The sequence below is a fragment of the Aphelocoma coerulescens genome, chromosome 9, assembly GCF_041296385.1.
Source record: "Aphelocoma coerulescens isolate FSJ_1873_10779 chromosome 9, UR_Acoe_1.0, whole genome shotgun sequence".
Classification (NCBI taxonomy): Eukaryota; Metazoa; Chordata; class Aves; order Passeriformes; family Corvidae; genus Aphelocoma; species Aphelocoma coerulescens.
The window spans coordinates 27,079,217-27,091,254 of record NC_091023.1 but is presented as its reverse complement, the minus strand read 5'-3'; positions in this window follow the sequence as shown (position 1 = coordinate 27,091,254).

The window sequence follows — 12,038 nt, the reverse complement described above, 5'->3', positions numbered from 1 at the left end:
GATGTCAATCTGCCTCGGGTGCAAAAGAAGGCTGCATCACCATGCGGGAAGCTCGTGCCTTCACCGGGCTGGTTCTCTCTTAGTCAGCTACAATAAAGAAAACCAGACAAACATCAGTGCATGAACTTAGTGGCACCTCAGCCAAAACCTGTCAATTCTGCCACTCACCGTCTCCTAAAAAGGCTGGCCTCCTCAGGCCGCACGCTTTGGCCACGCTCTGAGGGCAACGCCATCGTCATCGTCACAGAGTATACCTGGGTTAAGAGGAGACGAGGTGATGCGGCATTGCCGAAACTTGAGTGGGCCCTCGCTCCTCCCTCCCTCCGCAACTCACTGCAACTACCCGGCCGTTGCCGAAGGCAACCTGGACGGCACGTTCAAATGGAAAAGGTAAAGGCTTCGTCACAGAGTCCTGTAATACTTCCGGAGGGCTAACGACAGCGGCGAGCCAGGTCCATCAGCCAGTTGGCAAGGAGTTTCACCATAATACATGGGGACTGCCTAAAGCACACAAATGACAATGGATGCTTAAAGCTTAGAGTGACAGAACTTGGCATCGAAACAATAACAACCAGTTCAGTACACCGGTCACCACTTACCTCACTAACTCGACTTTGACTGCTGAGATCTGGCTTTACCTCCTAAAAACAAAGACAAAGAACGATGCTGTAACACAGCCACCAATTACACTTGCCCCAGCAAACAAACGGTGACTGACCTTCCTGCAGGAAACCCCCTCACCCGGTATGGGGCGCTCTGCCACGGATTTAATCTGTCTGCATCTGCAAGAAAGTGATGACAAAAGTCAAAGGGCTGCATGAGAACTTCACAGCTCCAGCCATCTTGGGACAATCTAGGAATATCATCTAGAGGCCAGACTACACCATACATTACACATTTAAAGGCCTTGGGCCTTGTTCTATTACACCTATATGCCAGAGTATGCAGCAGGGCAGAGCAGCTCTGGGCCATTCCATGCAGGCACCCGTGACACAGGAGACGACAAAAGAGGGGATGCAATGAGGAGAGAGAACTCAGGGTGGAAAGCATGACTGCAAGCACATCAAAGGGCTAAGGCAAAAGACCTGTGACACAAGATGCCCAAAAGACACGGCATGCACAATAGACAAGTGACGCAAGATGCACTCGGATTGCTCTGCCCTGCGCACCTCAGCATTGCGATCAAATGTGAGGCTTTCCCATTATGCGGGCTAAGGGGCCCCTTCTTGGACATCCCCATCTCCAAAGCTGACTCAAAACTCCCTCCCAGCAAGCCCCGGCCCGACACCCCGCTTTCATTCCCTCCATGGGTCATATCCCTCAACTTATCTCTCGGACATCTGGGGATGTGAATCTTCCTGGGGCGCAAAAGAAGGCAGCCTCTCGCCGGCCCAGAAGCTCCTGCCATTGCCAGGCTGTTGTGTCTCAGTCAGCTACAATAAAGACAACCAAACATCAGTATATGAGCTTAGTGGCATGTCAGCCAAAACCCAACAATTCCACTACTCACCGTCCACTAAGAGAGCCCGGGTCCTCAGGCCGCACGCTCTGGCTGCGCTCCAAGGCCGACGCCATCATCGCAGGGTATACCTGGGTTGAGTGGAGACGAGGTTATGCAGCATTGCTGAAACTTGAGCGGACCCTTGTTCCTCCTCCCTCCCCGACATGCTGCAACTCCTCGGCCGTTGCTGAAGGCTACCCAGACGGTACCTTCGCATGGAAAAGGTAAAGGCTTCATCGCAGAGTCCCATGATACTTGCAGAGGACTCACGAGGGCAGCGAGCCAGGTCCATCAGCCAGTCGGTGAGGGGTTTCGGTGTAATACAAGGGGACCGCCTGAAACACACAAATGACAATGGATGCTTAGAGCTGTACCAGAACTTGGAAGCCAAGGCATAACAAGGGGTTCTTTCCACCAGTGACTTCTTACCTCATTCACTTGACCTTGACTGCTAAGATCTGGCTTTACCTCCTAAGAACAAAGACAAAGAACAATCCTGTAACACAGCCACCATTTATGTTTGCCCTGCAAAGACAAACAGTGACCGACCTTCAGGTGGGAACCCCCTCACACGGTATGGGGCGATCTGGCACAGATTTAATCCGTCTGCATCTGCAAGAAAGTGATGACAAAGGTCAAAGAGCCGCATTAGAACTTCACAGCTCCAGCCATCCTGTATCAGTCTAGGAATACCATCTTGAGGCCAAACTACAACCTACACCACAAATTCCACAGCCCCGGGCCTTGTCCTATTACACCCATACTCCACAGTATGCATCAGGGAAGAGCAGCTCTGGGCCAAACCCACTCAGGCACCCGTGACACAGAAGATGACAAACAAGGGGACACAACAAGGAGAGAAAACTCTAGGCTAGATGATCACAAGGACCGAGCAAATGAGGAATGAGATGACCACGGCGAGACCGACGGTGAGCCAACGAGGCTGCAAGAACCCTGGCAGAGGAGGATGATAACAGAAGGGCTTATTCCAAGAAACGCAAAGATGGATGCCCGAGAATTGGACGGGTGGAATCCTCCAGCTATCTTCACATTCTTACAAGCCTTCATCCTCTATAATGGATCATTGCAGGGCACAGCTGACAATGCAGCTCAGAACAAGACCTGAAAAGACACCCGACTCAACCTCGCTGAAGAGAGACGTGATCCTGATGCACCTCCAAGCTCACGAGTCAAAGGATCAATGGTATCGGCACCACACTGAGGAACACCAAGAACAGAGATGCTAAGAATAATGCCCAGCGTTTGCGATAAGCATCTCAAAGGGCTAAGGCAAAAGACCTGTGACACGAGATGCACAAAAGACAGAGAACGCACAATAGACAGGTGACATGTACCAGGCCTGCTCTGCCCTGCGCACCTCGGCACTGTGATCAAAAGCGAGACTTCAGCTTTATGGGGCCTAAGGGGCCCCTTCTTGGGTATCCCCACCTCCAAATCTGACTCAAAAATACCTCCTGGTGAGTCCCAACTCAACACCCCGCTTTCACTCCTACTGTGGGTCACAGCTCTCAACTTATCTCTTGGATGTCTGGGGATGTCAATCTGCCTCGGGTGCAAAAGAAGGCTGCATCACCATGCGGGAAGCTCGTGCCTTCACCGGGCTGGTTCTCTCTTAGTCAGCTACAATAAAGAAAACCAGACAAACATCAGTGCATGAACTTAGTGGCACCTCAGCCAAAACCTGTCAATTCTGCCACTCACCGTCTCCTAAAAAGGCTGGCCTCCTCAGGCCGCACGCTTTGGCCACGCTCTGAGGGCAACGCCATCGTCATCGTCACAGAGTATACCTGGGTTAAGAGGAGACGAGGTGATGCGGCATTGCCGAAACTTGAGTGGGCCCTCGCTCCTCCCTCCCTCCGCAACTCACTGCAACTACCCGGCCGTTGCCGAAGGCAACCTGGACGGCACGTTCAAATGGAAAAGGTAAAGGCTTCATCACAGAGTCCTGTAATACTTCCGGAGGGCTAACGACAGCGGCGAGCCAGGTCCATCAGCCAGTTGGCAAGGAGTTTCACCATAATACATGGGGACTGCCTAAAGCACACAAATGACAATGGATGCTTAAAGCTTAGAGTGACAGAACTTGGCATCGAAACAATAACAACCAGTTCAGTACACCGGTCACCACTTACCTCACTAACTCGACTTTGACTGCTGAGATCTGGCTTTACCTCCTAAAAACAAAGACAAAGAACGATGCTGTAACACAGCCACCAATTACACTTGCCCCAGCAAACAAACGGTGACTGACCTTCCTGCAGGAAACCCCCTCACCCGGTATGGGGCGCTCTGCCACGGATTTAATCTGTCTGCATCTGCAAGAAAGTGATGACAAAAGTCAAAGGGCTGCATGAGAACTTCACAGCTCCAGCCATCTTGGGACAATCTAGGAATATCATCTAGAGGCCAGACTACACCATACATTACAGATTTAAAGGCCTTGGGCCTTGTTCTATTACACCTATATGCCAGAGTATGCAGCAGGGCAGAGCAGCTCTGGGCCATTCCATGCAGGCACCCGTGACACAGGAGACGACAAAAGAGGGGATGCAATGAGGAGAGAGAACTCAGGGTGGAAAGCATGACTGCAAGCACATCAAAGGGCTAAGGCAAAAGACCTGTGACACAAGATGCCCAAAAGACACGGCATGCACAATAGACAAGTGACGCAACATGCACTGCGATTGCTCTGCCCTGCGCACCTCAGCATTGCGATCAAATGTGAGGCTTTCCCATTATGCGGGCTAAGGGGCCCCTTCTTGGACATCCCCATCTCCAAAGCTGACTCAAAACTCCCTCCCAGCAAGCCCCGGCCCGACACCCCGCTTTCATTCCCTCCGTGGGTCATATCCCTCAACTTATCTCTCGGACATCTGGGGATGTGAATCTTCCTGGGGCGCAAAAGGCGGCAGCCTCTCGCCGGCCCAGAAGCTCCTGCCATTGCCAGGCTGTTGTGTCTCAGTCAGCTACAATAAAGACAACCAAACATCAGTATATGAGCTTAGTGGCATGTCAGCCAAAACCCAACAATTCCACTACTCACCGTCCACTAAGAGAGCCCGGGTCCTCAGGCCGCACGCTCTGGCTGCGCTCCAAGGCCGACGCCATCATCGCAGGGTATACCTGGGTTGAGTGGAGACGAGGTTATGCAGCATTGCTGAAACTTGAGCGGACCCTTGTTCCTCCTCCCTCCCCGACATGCTGCAACTCCTCGGCCGTTGCTGAAGGCTACCCAGACGGTACCTTCGCATGGAAAAGGTAAAGGCTTCATCGCAGAGTCCCATGATACTTGCAGAGGACTCACGAGGGCAGCGAGCCAGGTCCATCAGCCAGTCGGTGAGGGGTTTCGGTGTAATACAAGGGGACCGCCTGAAACACACAAATGACAATGGATGCTTAGAGCTGTACCAGAACTTGGAAGCCAAGGCATAACAAGGGGTTCTTTCCACCAGTGACTTCTTACCTCATTCACTTGACCTTGACTGCTAAGATCTGGCTTTACCTCCTAAGAACAAAGACAAAGAACAATCCTGTAACACAGCCACCATTTATGTTTGCCCTGCAAAGACAAACAGTGACCGACCTTCAGGTGGGAACCCCCTCACACGGTATGGGGCGCTCTGCTGCAGATTTAATCCGTCTGCATCTGCAAGAAAGTGATGACAAAGGTCAAAGAGCTGCATTAGAACTTCACAGCTCCAGCCATCCTGTATCAGTCTAGGAATACCATCTTGAGGCCAAACTACAACCTACACCACAAATTCCACAGCCCCAGGCCTTGTCCTATTACACCCATACTCCACAGTATGCATCAGGGAAGAGCAGCTCTGGGCCAAACCCACTCAGGCACCCGTGACACAGAAGATGACAAACAAGGGGACACAACAAGGAGAGAAAACTCTAGGCTAGATGATCACAAGGACCGAGCAAATGAGGAATGAGATGACCACGGCGAGACCGACGGTGAGCCAACGAGGCTGCAAGAACCCTGGCAGAGGAGGATGATAACAGAAGGGCTTATTCCAAGAAACGCAAAGATGGATGCCCGGGAATTGGACGGGTGGAATCCTCCAGCTATCTTCACATTCTTACAAGCCTTCATCCTCTATAATGGATCATTGCAGGGCACAGCTGACAATGCAGCTCAGAACAAGACCTGAAAAGACACCCGACTCAACCTCGCTGAAGAGAGACGTGATCCTGATGCACCTCCAAGCTCACGAGTCAAAGGATCAATGGTATCGGCACCACACTGAGGAACATCAAGAACAGAGACGCTAAGAATAATGCCCAGCGTTTGCGATAAGCATCTCAAAGGGCTAAGGCAAAAGACCTGTGACACGAGATGCACAAAAGACAGAGAACGCACAATAGACAGGTGACATGTACCAGGCCTGCTCTGCCCTGCGCACCTCGGCACTGTGATCAAAAGCGAGACTTCAGCTTTATGGGGCCTAAGGGGCCCCTTCTTGGGTATCCCCACCTCCAAATCTGACTCAAAAATACCTCCTGGTGAGTCCCAACTCAACACCCCGCTTTCACCCCTACTGTGGGTCACAGCTCTCAACTTATCTCTTGGATGTCTGGGGATGTCAATCTGCCTCGGGTGCAAAAGAAGGCTGCATCACCATGCGGGAAGCTCGTGCCTTCACCGGGCTGGTTCTCTCTTAGTCAGCTACAATAAAGAAAACCAGACAAACATCAGTGCATGAACTTAGTGGCACCTCAGCCAAAACCTGTCAATTCTGCCACTCACCGTCTCCTAAAAAGGCTGGCCTCCTCAGGCCGCACGCTTTGGCCACGCTCTGAGGGCAACGCCATCGTCATCGTCACAGAGTATACCTGGGTTAAGAGGAGACGAGGTGATGCGGCATTGCCGAAACTTGAGTGGGCCCTCGCTCCTCCCTCCCTCCGCAACTCACTGCAACTACCCGGCCGTTGCCGAAGGCAACCTGGACGGCACGTTCAAATGGAAAAGGTAAAGGCTTCGTCACAGAGTCCTGTAATACTTCCGGAGGGCTAACGACAGCGGCGAGCCAGGTCCATCAGCCAGTTGGCAAGGAGTTTCACCATAATACATGGGGACTGCCTAAAGCACACAAATGACAATGGATGCTTAAAGCTTAGAGTGACAGAACTTGGCATCGAAACAATAACAACCAGTTCAGTACACCGGTCACCACTTACCTCACTAACTCGACTTTGACTGCTGAGATCTGGCTTTACCTCCTAAAAACAAAGACAAAGAACGATGCTGTAACACAGCCACCAATTACACTTGCCCCAGCAAACAAACGGTGACTGACCTTCCTGCAGGAAACCCCCTCACCCGGTATGGGGCGCTCTGCCACGGATTTAATCTGTCTGCATCTGCAAGAAAGTGATGACAAAAGTCAAAGGGCTGCATGAGAACTTCACAGCTCCAGCCATCTTGGGACAATCTAGGAATATCATCTAGAGGCCAGACTACACCATACATTACACATTTAAAGGCCTTGGGCCTTGTTCTATTACACCTATATGCCAGAGTATGCAGCAGGGCAGAGCAGCTCTGGGCCATTCCATGCAGGCACCCGTGACACAGGAGACGACAAAAGAGGGGATGCAATGAGGAGAGAGAACTCAGGGTGGAAAGCATGACTGCAAGCACATCAAAGGGCTAAGGCAAAAGACCTGTGACACAAGATGCCCAAAAGACACGGCATGCACAATAGACAAGTGACGCAAGATGCACTCGGATTGCTCTGCCCTGCGCACCTCAGCATTGCGATCAAATGTGAGGCTTTCCCATTATGCGGGCTAAGGGGCCCCTTCTTGGACATCCCCATCTCCAAAGCTGACTCAAAACTCCCTCCCAGCAAGCCCCGGCCCGACACCCCGCTTTCATTCCCTCCATGGGTCATATCCCTCAACTTATCTCTCGGACATCTGGGGATGTGAATCTTCCTGGGGCGCAAAAGAAGGCAGCCTCTCGCCGGCCCAGAAGCTCCTGCCATTGCCAGGCTGTTGTGTCTCAGTCAGCTACAATAAAGACAACCAAACATCAGTATATGAGCTTAGTGGCATGTCAGCCAAAACCCAACAATTCCACTACTCACCGTCCACTAAGAGAGCCCGGGTCCTCAGGCCGCACGCTCTGGCTGCGCTCCAAGGCCGACGCCATCATCGCAGGGTATACCTGGGTTGAGTGGAGACGAGGTTATGCAGCATTGCTGAAACTTGAGCGGACCCTTGTTCCTCCTCCCTCCCCGACATGCTGCAACTCCTCGGCCGTTGCTGAAGGCTACCCAGACGGTACCTTCGCATGGAAAAGGTAAAGGCTTCATCGCAGAGTCCCATGATACTTGCAGAGGACTCACGAGGGCAGCGAGCCAGGTCCATCAGCCAGTCGGTGAGGGGTTTCGGTGTAATACAAGGGGACCGCCTGAAACACACAAATGACAATGGATGCTTAGAGCTGTACCAGAACTTGGAAGCCAAGGCATAACAAGGGGTTCTTTCCACCAGTGACTTCTTACCTCATTCACTTGACCTTGACTGCTAAGATCTGGCTTTACCTCCTAAGAACAAAGACAAAGAACAATCCTGTAACACAGCCACCATTTATGTTTGCCCTGCAAAGACAAACAGCGACCGACCTTCAGGTGGGAACCCCCTCACCCGGTATGGGGCGCTCTGCCGCAGATTTAATCCGTCTGCATCTGCAAGAAAGTGATGACAAAGGTCAAAGAGCCGCATTAGAACTTCACAGCTCCAGCCATCCTGTATCAGTCTAGGAATACCATCTTGAGGCCAAACTACAACCTACACCACAAATTCCACAGCCCCGGGCCTTGTCCTATTACACCCATACTCCACAGTATGCATCAGGGAAGAGCAGCTCTGGGCCAAACCCACTCAGGCACCCGTGACACAGAAGATGACAAACAAGGGGACACAACAAGGAGAGAAAACTCTAGGCTAGATGATCACAAGGACCGAGCAAATGAGGAATGAGATGACCACGGCGAGACCGACGGTGAGCCAACGAGGCTGCAAGAACCCTGGCAGAGGAGGATGATAACAGAAGGGCTTATTCCAAGAACCGCAAAGATGGATGCCCGAGAATTGGACGGGTGGAATCCTCCAGCTATCTTCACATTCTTACAAGCCTTCATCCTCTATAATGGATCATTGCAGGGCACAGCTGACAATGCAGCTCAGAACAAGACCTGAAAAGACACCCGACTCAACCTCGCTGAAGAGAGACGTGATCCTGATGCACCTCCAAGCTCACGAGTCAAAGGATCAATGGTATCGGCACCACACTGAGGAACACCAAGAACAGAGACGCTAAGAATAATGCCCAGCGTTTGCGATAAGCATCTCAAAGGGCTAAGGCAAAAGACCTGTGACACGAGATGCACAAAAGACAGAGAACGCACAATAGACAGGTGACATGTACCAGGCCTGCTCTGCCCTGCGCACCTCGGCACTGTGATCAAAAGCGAGACTTCAGCTTTATGGGGCCTAAGGGGCCCCTTCTTGGGTATCCCCACCTCCAAATCTGACTCAAAAATACCTCCTGGTGAGGCCCAACTCAACACCCCGCTTTCACCCCTACTGTGGGTCACAGCTCTCAACTTATCTCTTGGATGTCTGGGGATGTCAATCTGCCTCGGGTGCAAAAGAAGGCTGCATCACCATGCGGGAAGCTCGTGCCTTCACCGGGCTGGTTCTCTCTTAGTCAGCTACAATAAAGAAAACCAGACAAACATCAGTGCATGAACTTAGTGGCACCTCAGCCAAAACCTGTCAATTCTGCCACTCACCGTCTCCTAAAAAGGCTGGCCTCCTCAGGCCGCACGCTTTGGCCACGCTCTGAGGGCAACGCCATCGTCATCGTCACAGAGTATACCTGGGTTAAGAGGAGACGAGGTGATGCGGCATTGCCGAAACTTGAGTGGGCCCTCGCTCCTCCCTCCCTCCGCAACTCACTGCAACTACCCGGCCGTTGCCGAAGGCAACCTGGACGGCACGTTCAAATGGAAAAGGTAAAGGCTTCATCACAGAGTCCTGTAATACTTCCGGAGGGCTAACGACAGCGGCGAGCCAGGTCCATCAGCCAGTTGGCAAGGAGTTTCACCATAATACATGGGGACTGCCTAAAGCACACAAATGACAATGGATGCTTAAAGCTTAGAGTGACAGAACTTGGCATCGAAACAATAACAACCAGTTCAGTACACCGGTCACCACTTACCTCACTAACTCGACTTTGACTGCTGAGATCTGGCTTTACCTCCTAAAAACAAAGACAAAGAACGATGCTGTAACACAGCCACCAATTACACTCGCCCCAGCAAACAAACGGTGACTGACCTTCCTGCAGGAAACCCCCTCACCCGGTATGGGGCGCTCTGCCACGGATTTAATCTGTCTGCATCTGCAAGAAAGTGATGACAAAAGTCAAAGGGCTGCATGAGAACTTCACAGCTCCAGCCATCTTGGGACAATCTAGGAATATCATCTAGAGGCCAGACTACACCATACATTACAGATTTAAAGGCCTTGGGCCTTGTTCTATTACACCTATATGCCAGAGTATGCAGCAGGGCAGAGCAGCTCTGGGCCATTCCATGCAGGCACCCGTGACACAGGAGACGACAAAAGAGGGGATGCAATGAGGAGAGAGAACTCAGGGTGGAAAGCATGACTGCAAGCACATCAAAGGGCTAAGGCAAAAGACCTGTGACACAAGATGCCCAAAAGACACGGCATGCACAATAGACAAGTGACGCAACATGCACTGCGATTGCTCTGCCCTGCGCACCTCAGCATTGCGATCAAATGTGAGGCTTTCCCATTATGCGGGCTAAGGGGCCCCTTCTTGGACATCCCCATCTCCAAAGCTGACTCAAAACTCCCTCCCAGCAAGCCCCGGCCCGACACCCCGCTTTCATTCCCTCCGTGGGTCATATCCCTCAACTTATCTCTCGGACATCTGGGGATGTGAATCTTCCTGGGGCGCAAAAGGCGGCAGCCTCTCGCCGGCCCAGAAGCTCCTGCCATTGCCAGGCTGTTGTGTCTCAGTCAGCTACAATAAAGACAACCAAACATCAGTATATGAGCTTAGTGGCATGTCAGCCAAAACCCAACAATTCCACTACTCACCGTCCACTAAGAGAGCCCGGGTCCTCAGGCCGCACGCTCTGGCTGCGCTCCAAGGCCGACGCCATCATCGCAGGGTATACCTGGGTTGAGTGGAGACGAGGTTATGCAGCATTGCTGAAACTTGAGCGGACCCTTGTTCCTCCTCCCTCCCCGACATGCTGCAACTCCTCGGCCGTTGCTGAAGGCTACCCAGACGGTACCTTCGCATGGAAAAGGTAAAGGCTTCATCGCAGAGTCCCATGATACTTGCAGAGGACTCACGAGGGCAGCGAGCCAGGTCCATCAGCCAGTCGGTGAGGGGTTTCGGTGTAATACAAGGGGACCGCCTGAAACACACAAATGACAATGGATGCTTAGAGCTGTACCAGAACTTGGAAGCCAAGGCATAACAAGGGGTTCTTTCCACCAGTGACTTCTTACCTCATTCACTTGACCTTGACTGCTAAGATCTGGCTTTACCTCCTAAGAACAAAGACAAAGAACAATCCTGTAACACAGCCACCATTTATGTTTGCCCTGCAAAGACAAACAGTGACCGACCTTCAGGTGGGAACCCCCTCACACGGTATGGGGCGCTCTGCTGCAGATTTAATCCGTCTGCATCTGCAAGAAAGTGATGACAAAGGTCAAAGAGCTGCATTAGAACTTCACAGCTCCAGCCATCCTGTATCAGTCTAGGAATACCATCTTGAGGCCAAACTACAACCTACACCACAAATTCCACAGCCCCAGGCCTTGTCCTATTACACCCATACTCCACAGTATGCATCAGGGAAGAGCAGCTCTGGGCCAAACCCACTCAGGCACCCGTGACACAGAAGATGACAAACAAGGGGACACAACAAGGAGAGAAAACTCTAGGCTAGATGATCACAAGGACCGAGCAAATGAGGAATGAGATGACCACGGCGAGACCGACGGTGAGCCAACGAGGCTGCAAGAACCCTGGCAGAGGAGGATGATAACAGAAGGGCTTATTCCAAGAAACGCAAAGATGGATGCCCGGGAATTGGACGGGTGGAATCCTCCAGCTATCTTCACATTCTTACAAGCCTTCATCCTCTATAATGGATCATTGCAGGGCACAGCTGACAATGCAGCTCAGAACAAGACCTGAAAAGACACCCGACTCAACCTCGCTGAAGAGAGACGTGATCCTGATGCACCTCCAAGCTCACGAGTCAAAGGATCAATGGTATCGGCACCACACTGAGGAACATCAAGAACAGAGACGCTAAGAATAATGCCCAGCGTTTGCGATAAGCATCTCAAAGGGCTAAGGCAAAAGACCTGTGACACGAGATGCACAAAAGACAGAGAACGCACAATAGACAGGTGACATGTACCAGGCCTGCTCTGCCCT